This window comes from Canis lupus, chromosome 21 (genome assembly GCF_048164855.1).
Source record: "Canis lupus baileyi chromosome 21, mCanLup2.hap1, whole genome shotgun sequence".
Classification (NCBI taxonomy): Eukaryota; Metazoa; Chordata; class Mammalia; order Carnivora; family Canidae; genus Canis; species Canis lupus.
Genome location: NC_132858.1, coordinates 34,594,529 through 34,610,742, shown reverse-complemented (window position 1 = coordinate 34,610,742; position 16,214 = coordinate 34,594,529). Strand labels below are relative to the sequence as shown.

General features: G+C 37.2%; 1 protein-coding gene and 1 long non-coding RNA gene across 10 annotated transcripts in view; one reads left to right on the top strand and one right to left on the bottom strand.

The window, feature by feature from the left end:
* CACNA2D1 (calcium voltage-gated channel auxiliary subunit alpha2delta 1) overlaps nt 1-16,214 on the bottom strand; it is a 475,442-nt gene that overhangs the window by 282,229 nt on the left and 176,999 nt on the right. The gene's annotated exons all lie outside the window — the stretch shown is intronic.
* Nucleotides 4,155-7,786, top strand: LOC140613013 (uncharacterized). 2 transcript variants are annotated; one of them, XR_012014138.1, is made up of 3 exons: nt 4,155-4,282; nt 6,192-6,326; nt 7,109-7,786. It is a non-coding gene; the product is annotated as an uncharacterized lncRNA (long non-coding RNA). The 2 variants fall into 2 exon arrangements; XR_012014137.1 differs by having other exon boundaries at nt 7,102-7,786.

Here is a 16,214-nt window from a genome sequence, read left to right as displayed (position 1 = left end):
GGATCTCAAAACATTAAAAACTCCAAAGCCTCAGCAGAGGGACAGAAGGAAGCACAGAGGAGGAGGAAAAAGCAAAAACAAAAACCCCTAAACCTACTCCAGGACCTCTTGGAGATTCTCCTCAATCTCTCACCCCTACAACCCACCCCCGCCTCCTGCCCCCAAGGTACCCACCGGGCAGGAATTTATAGTAGGTGTGCAAAAAGAAAGTTTAAACTTAACCGGATAATGACTGATGTGCTGTACCTGTCCTTTTTTCTGTTCGTCTTTTACTTTCAGCAACAGAAGAGGAGAAGAGCATCATGCTCTTTTTCCATTTCACCTGCAACGACCTTGGGCAAAACATCCCTCTAAGTGGCAATAATAGTTCCCTTTCAGGGCTGTTGGGTGGACTCAACAATATATATGTAAAGCTTCTGGCTACAGTAGGTATTTAATATATTATTGGGCCTTTTTCTACACCTTCACCCACCCTCAGGCTAGCCCCAAATGCCACCCTTTCTAGCTTAAATCACTGCAATAATTCCAAAATAACCTTCCTGATTCCATGCATGCCCCCCATGCTCCACGCAGTAACCACAGTGAGGCCTCTCACAACGTAAATCAGATTCGTCACTCTGTTGCTCCACCGGTGGTTTCACTTCCCCCCACCCGTGAAGGCGACATGACATGCACCCCCCACCACCACCACCAATCTCATCTCTGTCTGACATTCCTACCACTGGTCTCCAAGCAGTTCCCTGAACATGTCAAGCACACTCTGGCTTTGGAGCCTTGCTCTACCTGAAAACCCACCGCCTGGAGCTCTCATCTGTTCCCTTCTCATACTTGACTTCAACTGTCTGCTCCCAAGTGCCCTTATCAGCCCTGTTAGCAGCCTCCCTCAGCCCCATCCCACCCATGTTTCCTTCATTGCTATTTGCCCAGGACCTAGAGCAGTGCCTGGCACATAGTGAGCCCTCGAAAATATTCACTAAGTGAATACATTACTGGTAATAATTTCTAAAGCTTCTAGGTAGCATTGCAGCAGAATTATAAAATCATGGAGAAACATTTTTCATTACCTTAAATTTAAAAATAAGAACTGCTTGTATTAATTGGGCGCTTATTTACTATCCACAGGCATTAACTCATTTGGTCTTCACACAAAACATAAAATATAGGTATACTCCTCGTCCCCATCTGGCAGATGAAAAAGCCAGGGTTCAGCCAGTTACGTAACCAACCCAAGGCAGCAGTAAGCAACAGAGTCTAGTTTTGAATCCCGGCATGCCAGCTCCAGAGACGATCTCAGTCACACACTAATTTCCAAAACGAACTTCACAACAAAAATACTCTGGTCTCCTCACAACATTCATTCTCTTGTAGGGTTCATAAAATCATTTTGATCTACTGTTACTAGGTGTCCAATGATTTGTTACAATTCAAAGAGCATTTTTTCCTGTCATGTTAGGGAGGGTAAGAAATAAGACAGGACCTATTTCTCAGTCAGCCCACACTTGAGAGTTCACATAGGGCTGAGGAGATGTAGCTCCCTGTCTTAACAGAAACTGTGTGAACTGCTCCTGTTCATCAATCATGTAGTGGCTGTTTACTCGTCCCCAGGCCACATTTCTCTCCGTGTGGCATCTAGGTCTTCCCCTCGGCAAAGCTAAAATGTGCAATGTCATGACAGATGAAGTTTCTGCTTCGATTTGGATATGAAATTCAAGACCTAAGTCGGAATGTCCCACTGTTGGAAAATAAACTTGATCACTAAGGGGATGCAAAATTTACGTTTGATACAACAGTCCAATGTAAAAACACATCAACTACTGATAATCATGACAAAAAGTTAATACTGAGAATTACACAAAAATTGTTCCCTTTCTCACTTAGCTTTTCCTATTTTCTCATGTCTACATTTTACATTGTCTAAGTGCCCTTGTTACTTTGCAGAGAAAGTGAGTTAAATGTAGAAAATAAGCAGACAGAAATAATGGAAGGAACAGTAAGAATTATGAACAGAAGTGTTTATGTAACACTGAACACATGCTACAGACTCCGCTGGTTATGGAATTAAATCACTGTGGACATGGCTGGGAAATAAGGGAAGAAAATGCCAAAGAATTACCAAGTAAGCCTTTTCCACCCCTGAAATAAAGTAGCTGGATTGACTTACCTACTCTGAACTTTAATAAACTCATTATAAAATTAAACAAATTGCTTAGATTTCCCTTAACTCAAGGTGACTGAAGAACAGTGCTGACTCAGAGATTCATGAGCCACATACCAGAATTAGATTCAGGGCTTCCATCAATTTCTAAAAACCATTCATAAAATTTTGTGTATGTATTTATATATCCATTTTCCTCTGAAAGGTTCCCTATCCCACACCAATCTTTCAAGGCAATCCATGACTTAAAAGAGGTTTTGGAAAAGACTATTCACTATGATTGTTACACAAGAGTTGATATTTTATATCTGTATATCTTGTACGCAGGCACGCATACACATATGGACTTATATATGGAAGAGCACAGAAGACATGCAATCAAGCCTTTCCTTTGGGAAAACAGTCATCCTACAAAAAGGAATGTCAACCCTTCCCCTATCAGAGGACAGCTTTTAAACTGTTGGCTTTACCACTGTTTAGTAAACAGATGTGCTCTTTCTGATTCTTATTTTCTTTTACATTGAGGGTCCTTTAAAATGGCTGTTTAATTGAGCATGTACGCATATTAATTAAGGCCTTCCATGCAAATGTAGAACTGGATTAGGACTCACGTCTATAAAGAAACTAAATGCTATGCAAATTATCATTCACATATCGATCAAAATAAAACCAATTACAAAACGTAAAATATATGTTAGAAAACCCAACATAATTCTACTTTAATGTTGTTTTCATACCAAATACGAACTTATTATTTCTTTAATGTGTCACAGGTGATTGAGTTCATTTACTAGGCATTCAGTTCTTCTCCAACATCTTCTGCAAAAGCAAAGGTGAATAACAGTCTCACTTATGGCCAAATAACTTTCTTAAGTCAAAGATGCATTGATTCTCGTTGACTCACAGAGGTGCTAATAGCTCAAAATACTATCACCAACATGACCACAGCCGCGTCATTTATTGAGGGCTGACTCACTCTGCTAGGCATTTCATTTTCTCATTTGTCCTCACAAAACCCTTCAAGAGAGAGATTGAGCTGCATGATGATGTAAGCGAGTATTGCCTTGGCCTCCTTTCTGAGATGACTGTTTTTCCTATTGTCCATTCTTTTCATTGAAAGGAAGAACTGATTTAACTTCTCAGGCAGGTGTGCAGGCTTTGAGACACTCTGTCATCCTGCTAGCATATTGGTTCTTCAGAGGGATCGATTAAAAAGCAATTGAGCTACAGGACCAACAGAGTAGGCTTCCTGAGTACAGACGAGGAAGGAGTGCACTCAATCATCAGTTATATTACAAATTACAACAGATCCATTGACCAAAAAAAAAAGCACTTAATATCTTAAAGGAAGAAGAAATATAGGATTCAGAGGCTTAATTCTGTTACCATAGACCTGGAAAGTATCTCAGTATTTTGTACTCCTCAACTAAACCCCAAATAGTGTGTTTTTATATACTTTATTATGTACTGAATATATTCAACATTCCTTCTAAACGAAGGATCATTTAAGCCAGACACAGTGTGGAGTTTAACCTGTAATATAAAACCTGTCTTAAAAGGCCCTCATTTTGCATTTCATAAAATACATAAAATATTACATAAACATATGTAAACATACATATACATAAAATACATAAAAATTTTATTTGTGCAAAAATGAACAAATTTATACTACCTTGTTACTTTTTACCTTTTCAAAATCCATGTTAATAATTAAAAGTATAATTATTTTAAAACCTTAGATATAGAGCAATAAATTAAAAGATGTTGCTATAGATGTCAATATAGCCTTAAGATATAAACAGCTGAAAAAAATAATAAAACAGATCAAAAGGGAGAACAAATTTATTAATTCTAAATGAACTAAAGACCTTCAGCCTAAAAGAACGTGGCACAGGCTAGGAAAAATTGTAAAGATTAGTCAGCTGAAACTATTGTCATGGTCTTAAATGACTCATGGAAAAGAATAAAAGGGCTTAAAGAGCTGAGATATACAAGTGCAACTGACCTGAAAGGAAAAGAAAATACACTGTATAAGCAACAAAGCTGACAGTTTGCTTGTGATTCTGGACAAGGCTCTAGGATGGCCTTGGAGCTCTGAGAAGACGGAGCAGAGTCAAACATCAGGTTAGTGAATGGCTTAACAATCAAGCTGTTAATACCTCTTTCAAGCCTGAAATTACAGATGTATCCATAATAGGGACTGGTTTGGGGTTTTTTTGATAAACATGTTCTTAGAATGAAGAAGGGAAATTCTTTAGATTAGCACAGCTTAATAAAAATGAGAGCTGGTGGTTAAGAATGATTCCTCTGGATTTCATTAGACCTACTTCTGTTTTGCTACTTATTCCAGGTCCATAATCCTTCACCTAAAATCTTGAGGCCAGATGGTTTAGAATTTCCGTTTTTTTTAACTTTAGAAAGGAACTATGATGTATATCCTGTATATCATATTAACATTTCCAGCATCCAGTAAGTAATCAAACATCGTTAACTGTCTGAAAACTCATACTAAGTAAGATAAAGGCTACATATAGCCTGACTCCAGTTTAAGTCAGATTCTTTCTCTGTAAATAAGGACTCATGTACCTTGTGTAACTTTAGATAAATTATTAAATTGCTATAGGCAAAGTTATTTAACTACCAGGAGTTCCAGTTTCTTAATCTTTAAAAGAAAGATAACCATAGCAACTACCTCATAGGATGCTGGTGACAATTTTAAGATATGTAAAACATTTCATACAATACCATGAACAATCACACAAACTTTATAGATAGATAGATATGTAGATATAGATATTCATTTTACAACCTTCGCTCTAAACTGGTGGATCTTAACACTAACCACACATTAAAATTACTAGAGGGTCTTTAAAAGAAAAATAGCAATACTTGGGCCCCACACCCCATCAATTGCATTGGATTCTATGTCTGCTGGTAGGGACAGTACCATGTTCAATGTTCAACCTGATTAAGAACCACTACCCCAAATATATAGTCATATAGAATCCAGACTTTTTTTTTGGCGGGGGAGGGGTGGTTGTTAGCATTTAATGGCTATTTCTGAACAAACTCACCATCAAGAAAAGGAATGTCCCAACTGTTGGACATGATATGACCACCCTTCATATAAAAAAACTGTCTTTCCACCTCTTACATTAGTTCAGTAGGTATGGGCTTAGGTTAGTGTAGTAGGTATTTTCTCATACCTTATTACTTTGAGGAGAACTAAAAGATGACAGGTCTAATCCCCCAAAATATAAGCCATCAAGAGTCAGATCCAAAGTATACCAAATGTGAGGCTGTGACGGAGTGTATCCTTTTCCTTGTGTCCTGCGTGCTGATTCCACTTCCACATGGTTCTTTCTGCATATCCAAACAGACTGCTCGGATTGTATGTGACAACAGGACTCTGACCCACAACTTCTGAAACAACCAACTTGGAGGCCAAACCACAACTCTGCAGCAACTTCCTCAGAAATAACAGAACTTGTTTAAAAGCTTCTCTCCCCCGCCCCCTACCTTGCTTCTAACTCAGGCCAAACCACAGAAAGCTAATTATGCTCCCCAAACCAATCTCTGCCTTCTTCCCAGCCCACCTCCGGCTTCCCATGCCAACATCCTCCAACCAAGCATAACCGAAGCTTCGATTTTTTCCACGATGCTTGCCCACTCCCTGCCGTACCTTTGAGTCTCTGCCAAGTCCAAGTAATGGTGGCTGCTATAGGAAGCCCTGAATAAACAGCTTCTGTTTTTGTTGCGGGTGGTATGATCTTCATTTATTTCCACAAACAGTATAATAGATAAGGAACGTGAATGTTAGGAGTACAGCTCCATTTCCTGTCACATTTTTCCAGCTAGCTAACTGATGCTGTTAATTTTTAAATTTTGTATTGAAGTATATAACATCATACAAAAAAATAAGTATCAAGATCAGTGAATTTTCACAAACTGAACACACCTGTGTAATCAGCACACAGGTGAAAAAACTTCATGTAACTAGCAGCCCCCCAAACCCCCTTCTGCTCTCTTCCAGGAACTAGAGTCTGCCCCAAAAAAGAGCAACCTCTATGCCGTCACCACCATAGACTAGTTTGGCCTGCTTTATACTTTACTGATCAGGAATCAGACAACAGTATCTATACTTGGCGTCTAGCTTCCTTCACTCAAGGTATGTTTCGGTTTTCCTTACTGTTTTCACTGCCGTGTGATATTCCAATGTAATAGATGCCCCGTAATTTATGTTTCCATTTTACTATTGGTGGACATTTGGGTTGTTTCTAGCTTGGGGCTATGAAAAATACTGCCGCCCTGAACATTCCACTGCATGTCTTCTGGCAATGTACATATTTCCCCTAGGAATGTATCTAAGAGTGGAACTGCAGGATGATGGTGTGAGCACGTGCTTCACTTTGATAGATACGAAAATTACTCTTTAATAATAAAAATCATGGTAACCATGTATTTGTGCTCAAGTAAAGGAAGGAATTTACTGTCCAAAGAGGCACAATGCCAACCTTGTATTTTCTATCATGCTAAGTGTTATTTTTAAAAATGATATTTTTCCCCAAGGGGGAAAGAAACCCACAGATATTATGCCAGTTTTACTTCTAGAAATATATAGGCTATGTGAAATGTAATTTACATCTACTGGAAATATATATATCTGAGAATACCAGTGTAATAAAAGCACTCTTGGCTTTCTTTTTGGGGAGTATAAAAAGAGAAAGAAGCTGCTTGCATTTTAGGGAGCCTTGAAATTCAGCAGGACAAACTTCTCCCTTATATAAACTGCTCGAGGCAGGGAGCAGGCCAGACTCCTCCACACCCCCCTACATCTGAACCTCAGGGTACAAGGGAGGCTCCAGCTGAATGTTTGTGGAATAAATGAATCTGCAAAAAGCCATGTCAGCAAATGTTCCCTTTGAAATGTTTCTTCTAATGAGGTCATAGGACACTTGATAAAAGTCATGAAATCTGCCTCCCGCGCCCTCTCTTCGGCGTCCGTGCTCCTGAGACCCTGCAGCGGGGCCGGGCCTCTCCCTGCAGCCTCGGACACTGGAAGGGCCTGACCCCCAAGAAAGGGAAGTTTCGCTCCCTCCGCTCACACAGCCTGCTCACCTGGCTCGCACAGGTGCCCTCCGACCCCAAGGCCACAGGAAGAGACATCCCCTCTGCGTGGTTACAGCTGGAGTCGAGCGCACCAAGGGAGAACAGCAAAACACATCTGTAGCCACCAAACCTGGAAGTTTCCAGAGATCACGGCGGTCACGGTCTCCAGTAACTGTGCTTATGGAATAATTTATATTTTCCTTTAAATTTCTAAGACATGTTTAGGTCAAATTTCAGTGACCTGTTTTGGAGAGAACCAAACATAGAACTCCAAAGCAAACACCTCAATTTGGCAAGATTGTGATACACGGTCACCAAAGAGGGGAAAAAATTACACTGTACGGTAAACAGAAATCAGCATTCCAGGATAAATGTTCTTGGACTAATTAAAAAGCAACTGCTCTCCTTTCCACCCTGTGCTCTCCCTCGCCACCTCACCTTATCCCAAATGTAAAGAACAAAATTATGACATTACAGGAGCACTGTCACCCCAAATTCTACAACCTTATTTCAAGTGATGTCAACATTTCCCTAATTCCATAGCCTTTGTGCAATTATATAATTATAATAAATAATGGGAATAAAGATATGCATGGGCTTTTTAAATTTTGCTTTACCCCATGAAACACTATGCACACTAAGACACTTCAAAATATTTGTTTTAACCTCAGATACTATTCTACCCACCAGATAAATTCAAATTCAAACTATTCTACTGCATGAGATTCAGACCACAATCTTTTACTATTCCGGGAGTGTGACTTTGCAGCCTTTTTTCTACTTTTTAAATTATTTCTTGAGGATACGTACCCAGCAAAAGGAGTTCAAGAGAATGAACGTATTTATTGTTCCTAAAATAATTTTGCCAGTTTTACATATTACATAGTCACAGGATTAGAATGTAAAACCAAGTAGCAGATGAAATTAAGATACCATGTCCATTTAGCCCATACTCAACACATTGAGAAATGCCATCTACAACACAGATTTTTCATCTGGCTAATTCTTTTATAAATGATGCATATTTCAAAGTAACAAATGTTCATTTCTTTGTATTGCCAACAAGCCAGAAAATCCACCCATTTCCAACAGCAGACTGAAATAAGATCTCCACAGAGGAAAAAGAAAAAACAAAACATAAAAAAAACAAAAAAACCTGACTGTTACTGAAAATACATCATGTGCCACACCTTACGCTACAGACTTTTCTCATATGTCATCTAATTTAAGGCTGACAATTATATAGTAACTGCTTCTATTTTTACAAAATTTGGGGTAAAGAATAGCTCATGTTATTTCTACTATAACAGCCTAAATAAGCAAGAAAAAAATTAATAAACTAATTACAAAGATGCTTCAGGACTGCTTTTAAGCAGAAGTGTTGAAACATGTAAAACCAGTTAGCTAATTTCTTATGACATAGAGGCATTTAAGTGATCATATGAAGACAACGTTTTCTTTCCTGGCTTTTAGCTAATTAAAGGGGAAAAACACACTTTGTAAAAAACTTATTTTAGGTGAAATAATCCTAAAGCCTCTTATTTTTTTTTTCCTAAAGCCTCTTAGAGTGAATACTATATAGAACTATGTTTCAAAGAACATTTTAACTTCAACATATCAATATTTTCATAATATGACCGATTCTATAATTTTATACAGGTGTTTGCAACTTTTTTCCTAGTTTCCTAGTTTCCTACTGTTGAAAATAGCATACATACAAAAATTGTATGAATCATGATTCTAACAAGGTAGAAGTTTTCATATGATGCATATAAATAAAAAAACAGAAATTACTAGCATCCACTAACATCCCTTGTGCTCTAACACCAGAGATGAGTTTGGCCTTCACAGATGTTTTTTAATCTAGCAAAGCTCTGATAAATTTGTTGTGACCTTTACTGAAGTATTCATTTCATTTCTGGTAGCTTTTCCATTTCTTCACTGAAGAGACAAGATTATCCCATGCGATCAAGGAAAGTGAACCTGATGAAAATAGTAATATCAAACTGGCACTCATCGAGACAGACTGTGAATGTTATCACTGGCACACACTATACATCCATTGTGAGACCCTTATTTCCTCTCCACTCTTACAACCACATCAAAACCAAAAAGATTGTTTCACTAAAACAACTCAGAGATAGTAGTTATATTTGCATAACACGATTTATTTCTGCTTAGTTCACTACCATCTGTTTTCATATTTTAAGTAGAAAGGTTTATACATAAAACAATCTTATATAACTTTCACATGCTATTTTAAAGAGCAATTGGCCCAAATCTGCATTATTTTTTCTACGTATATAAAGTTGTTTCCAAAAAGTAGGACATAAACTCTCCACATCAGTATTTTTTTCAGTAAAAATAATTTATCACAAATTGCTTATAATAAATTAACTGAAATTAATAAATTAATTATAATAATAAACTAATTGAAATATGCATAAAGATATATACTTCCTGCCATCACATGTTTTAATCCCTAAGTAGTACATAAAATATACACTGAACATAGAAGAAAAAAAAAGGTCAAAAATCTACTTTTATGTTTATTTTCTATGAAACAGCTCAAGATTCTTTTCCTAATCAAGAGTAAAACAGAATTTTGTGAGAAACTAGATAATTATTTTAATTAAAATGTTAGAATTTAATTACCAAAAGCATACACATAATATATGCTGCTTCATGTCCTCTACTATCTTAATATCTAACTCAATGTCGTATTAAGTGACATTGAGTTAACAAACTCAGTATCATAGGAAACATACTTTTTTAAACTGCTTATTAACACATCTACACTAAAATGTCACAGAAGTTGGAGTAGGGAATGTAGTGATTTCAAATGTTTTATTTACATAAACCTGATCATTTAACTAATTTTAAAAACTAGATATTTGACCATACATTAAATATCTATTCAACCAACTAATTTCCTTATTATATATTAGACTATTTTGTGATTTTTGAAATCATAGCCTTAGAATTTTCAACAATATCATTTTAGAAAAAGATAATGAAGTATTCTTCAATCTTGGGAGTTTTTACATTATTTGACCACAAGGGGGCCATAACTATCTTTGAATTTTTTAGATAACCCAACTAGTAGAGAAAACTGAAAATGCAACCAATCAATTCAAGAAAACAAAGTAGTTAACATAAGAAAACATTTATTAACATAAAAATACAATGTTTGAAAGTGAAATGAATATAAATTACTTTGATTTGTCCCATATATGCGATGCATTTGAAGAGAAAAACTTTTTCTTATTTCTCTTTCCAAATCAAGCACATCTCTTGGACTTTCTTTTTTTTTTTTTTGTATGTTTTTTTACTGGAGTTCGATTTGCCAACATATAGTATAACACCCAGTGCTCATCTCGTCAAGCGCCCCCCTCAGTGCCCGTCATCCAGTCACCCCATCCCCCCACCCACCCACCTCCCTTTCCACTACCCCTTGCTCATTTCCCAGAGTTAAGTGCCTCTCTTGGACTCCCGTAATAGACCTTCACTTTAAGCAGAATTAGTATTAAATATGACGGTTTATGAGAATAACTCATAAAGGTGTAATTTCTCAAGTGCCATAACTTATCATTTGACAAAGAATCTCTACCCAATACCTAACTCAGTGACCAGAAGTGAAATGAAAATAAAAATTACCAAAACATGGTCACCAGTCTAAAGAAGCAAACTAAAAGATTAAAGTACCAATGATGGTATGCTTTAATTCCGTTCATCTTTTCATTAAAATTAGTCACAAGGGGCTCCTGGGTGTCTCAGTCGGTTAAGCGTCTGCCTTCAGCTCAGGTCACGACCCCAGGGTCCTGGGATGGAGCCCCTGCCCAGCGGGGAGTCTGCTTGTCCCTCTGCCCTACCCCTGCTTGCGCTGGCTCACGCTCTTTCTCTCAAATAAATAAAATATTTAATAAGTAAATAAAATTACTCACAAAACAGGTAGAATGGTAAACTATATAAAGTAACTAAACATTTTGCTCAAATATTCTCTATGGTGCAATCGGCAAAATCAACTCTTCCCTCTGTGGATAAAAATACTATACTAATCCTTATCTCCTTAAAGAAACATCCTGAACTACTGCTAATATATAATAGAACTAAAGTAATTATCTTTTAATCCTTTATTTAGTGCCTGAGAAAATGTTTTCTGGCATACCGACTGACAACAGTGTGAATTCACCATATCGAATGATCCTGTAATTGCCAGTAACTCATTCTATTATCACAACTTAAGTTTTGTGATACCAGAGAAGTGCAGTGTTGACAAGGATGACGATGAGGATGGTGATGATGATAATAACAATAACAGCTGGAATAACTAAAAATTAGTCAACTTAAGAATACTGACAGACCTACTGATGACAGTTCTAACTGTATCTTTTATATTAATGCTCATGGTTTCAAAACATTTAAATTCATAACATTTCATTCTTCTAGATTTTGCCTAAAATATCAAGTAGCAATGCCAAACCACCCTGGTGGCTGGATATTGGAGTCTGGAGCAACAATGTCATAACAAGTCAATGGGCCACAGATTGGCTCATTGTGGGTGATTCCTATAATGTCACTGTATATGAGGCCCAGTGATGTCTCTGTACTAAAGAATTGACATTTCCATGCATCACACTTCTCATCTACCTAATGGAAATATACCCACCACCTATCCTACTGATGAGTGCCTGTGTGAGCAGAGCTGAGTAAGTGCCTTACATGAAATAACACTATTAGCCTTCCCACTTAGGTAAGTGAAAGGCTTAGAAGGGAACAGAAAGAAGCAAGCTAACAACATTTGGCAACATTCTCAGTCCTGCAGCACCATGCTAACTAAAGATACTTCTTTGTTAAGGAGAACGAGTATTAAAGAACAACACAGAGGAGAGGAAAGGCCTCTCTAGAAACTCCGAGCAAGTTACCAGATAAATCTCGAATTATGGAAAGTGAAAACCAAGCTCCTAAGGCAAGAACATTATTTTCAACAGATTTTAAGAGGCTTTGGATCCATTCTGTAGCAAAGGCTCATTCTCTTCAAAAGGAAAACAGAAACAATGTGATTCCATGAGCCAACTTGAATAAAAAACAGCGGTGATCAATAGCGTACTTGGCATCTGTATTCCAAACTGGTAGGTACTCTAGGCATGCATAACTAATACACAGTCGTTCCTACTTGTTTTTCAAAAGACCTTCAACAAGTTGCACTTGACATTCACAAAAGTGCACATTCTCTGTGATGCTATTTCTCTCTTTAGTTTTAAATTAAATGTGACATTCATAATTTAATTTAACCTCTACACTAACCAATTGTATATCAGAAAAAGCTGACTTGGGCAAGCATTTTCTTCATTGATTTAAGTTAGAATGAAGAATTCAAACAATGGTATTAGAAGTTTTGTCCCTTGCTTTTTAGTAGTTTCTCATATTGGGCTTTTCTAAAAGCATCTAACTAGATATGACACAAATGAGAGAAAAACCTTAGCGTTTTTAAGTTCTATGTAACTGATATGTTGGGTTTTTTTTTTTTTAAAAAAGATTATTTATTTGAGAGAAAGAGACAGTGTGAGTACAAGTCGGGGGAAGGGCAGAGGGACAAGCCAACTCCCCAGTGACTGCGGACTCTGGCTGGATCCCAGGACCCTAAGATCACAGCCAGAGCCAAAGTCAAACGCTTAAGGGACTGAGTCACCCAGGTGCCCCTGACTGCTTTGGTTTTTACTAATGCTTCCTCACTTACAGCGGTTTCATGCATGCCATAAAACTAATTTATCACCTACTGAAGGTGATTTTTATTCTAAATTTTAAATTTTGTATTGAAGAGTGAAGAGTGAAGAAATAAATTAATCAGTTAGCAACAACTTGCTAGAGGAAATCTGTTTCCTCCACAAATGTTGGATCCACTTACATTTCTGCCTAGGTATTTTAGTACTTATAAATAAAAATGTCCTTTATTTTAATGGTCCACCTACATCACTAGCAGCTGTAAAAATAAAAATTATTGCACTAATTCTATGACACTTTGCTTACAATCAATATTTTTTTAAAGATTTTATTTATTCATAGAGACAGAGAGAGAGAGAGGCAGAGACATAGGCAGAGGGAGAAGCAGGCATCATACAGAGAGCCTGACGTGGGACTCGATCCAGGGTCTCCAGGACCACGCCCTGGGCTGCAGGCAGCGCTAAACCGCTGTGCCACCGGGGCTGCCCACAATCAATATATTTTAAAGTGACTTTTTCTAATAGCTGTTTTCTCATTTATCCAGAGCTTATGTAATTTATGCAAAAACTCAGAAACAGAAAAAAGGAATATGTTCTAAACTCTAAAAACAATTGTTTAAGTCTCTTCACATGCTAATAATCCTCTCCTCTCTCTCTTTTTTTAATACGGGGTAAGATCAGGAACTAAAGAGAAAATCTCATAACTAACATTTCTAAAACTATCTAAGTGAATTTTTACTGAGCACATGATAACAGAATTGTGTTACTGGAAAAACATCAGTCCTACACACACAAACACACAGATGCATATTTCTGTCCTGTTTCTTGGTTGTTTTTCTCCCCCCATCTTTTTTTTCTACTAGAATTATCAAGTATAAACAGGTTGTCTCAAACCTTACTCATGTAAGTACTTTTGATTTTACAGTTGAGTCACAACCAATCATTAATCTCACATTAACATTTCAATCACCAAATGGGATTATTTTCTGAATGCAAAGCAACTGGTGAAATCAGCAGCTTACCTAGAAAGGAAAGATGTCAACTACAAAATAGGAAATATGAAGCACCTTAGAATGAAGGAAACATCACTTATTACTACTGTTACTGGTATTTATAGTTAAATAGTAATGCCTTTTCAAACACTATCTCCTATGTAGTCTGACTGCATCCTATCAACCAACCCGCATTTAGATAGATAAGTACTATCTTCCTTTTATGGTTGACAGAACCGAAAGGCAGATGTTCTGATTTTTCACATGCAGTAAATCACACAACAAATTCACGCTGAAGAAGAGAATAGGATTCAGGTTGTCTGTATTCTAGTCCAGGTCCCAATCACTCTCTAACATTTGTCAGAACCTACATTTTCTCATGTTCACCATTAGCGAGTGGACTTCTACTAACCTTCCAAATAAGTTCCCATTTTTGACACTTCAATTTACTTAAGTCCAACCTAAAGGAAAGCAGCAAAATTACATCACACCAGTAGTCATTCCCAAATGCGTACTGGAGTTATTTATTAGTCATATGAGGGAGAGTCCGAATAAAATCAGGTCTGAAGAGAAAGCCTCAATGACTTGAAAATGCCTTGAAAATGGACTTAAAAGAGCCTGAGTCTGATGTCTTCGCATTAACATGTACTCCAGGCCAGGCCCTCGCTAAGACCAGAGGAGTCTAGGAACACGTAACTAGCAGCTGGGTATGAAGACATTAGTGCCTCCTCTGGAGTGATTTTCATAATCTTTGCAAACATATTTGACCATCTGAATATTTTGGAGACTGTCCCATTGTAGAGCTCTTAATAATGTGGATTGGGAGAATAAATAACAATAAAACCTTCTATAAAATCAATAATTCTTTGAAATGATTTTCTTTTCTATTTATCAGAAAATAACACTCATTTGAAACACAGTGGCACATGTAGGAGTGTGTCGTCTACTCTGTCTACAGCTAGTCTATGGCACACACTGGGCACCTCCAAAGGTCCAAGGCTCATAGGCCCACTACACTTTCATACATATTTCATTTTTTTCTATAGCCTCTCTTCTATAATCCGTTGCTCACTAAGGATATGACATGTAATTTTGAGATATCCATTAAATATAAACCAGTGAAACCAGTGTAATGAAATTGAAAATACACATACTGAAAACAAATTTAGGAAGTGTCTTCAGTCGGTCTAGCATATGTAAAGATCATCTCTAACAACTTCAGGGAGAGTGACTATAAATCATTTTTACACTTGTCTCCTAGAAAATGCCCATGTTATGGTCTCCTTACATTCTGAGATCTCAGGAAATTATAGGTACTTAAAGAATCTTATGGAACAAACGACTGCCAGTTGTCAATAAAGAGCCATTGGCCGTAGGTCCTTAACAGTGAAAGTGCTTGTTAATGAGAAGTTGTCTCACCACCGGCCTTAGTCAGTTTATACTCCCAGGGTCTGTATTTTTAAAAACCAGCATGATCCACTAAATTCCCTCTGTTGCTGCCTGTCATTTTCAAGAAAAATCCCAAATTCTTTAACATGGTATTCTGTGTTACCACCAAAAAGACAGAAGAAAAAATAATTTCTTCTGTGGAGTTTCTCTATTTCAACCAAATTATTTTCTTTTTGTTTCCAAACATGTTTTAATTTCATCATCCCCTAGGGCAGGCAGTAGTAGTACTATTCCTACTCCCAGCCCAAGACAGGTAATCACTCCATCTGCACTTCCAGGACCATCAACACAATTCTGGCCATAGCCAATATTGATACATCTCTGTTTGCCAAAAGAGTCTATGGGTTCTTTCACAGGAGAAATCTTGACTTAGACACTTGTATCTTCATGATGACTGCTATATAACAGACTTTCATTAAACACTTATTAAACCAAAACATTAAATAATACCAAGCATGTAGTTGGCTCTGATGGATCTGTCTATTGATAGACTAGATGTTGCTTGAAGACAAACATGGTAATTGAATTCATTCATCTTATTCTCAAAACTCATTATAATATCTGACACATGATAGATGTGCCAAAAAAATCTTTGTTGAATGAAAAAAAAATCATTGAGTAGATGAATGATGTAATAGAATATGGACATTTTGAAAGAAGTAAAATGTTACTAAATAATATATTCTTAGGAAGTTCCTTATAACATGTTGGGAGCAGGGCAGCCCGGGTGGCTCAGCAGTTTAGCGCCTGCCTTCAGCTCAGGGTGTGGTCCTGGGGACCCGG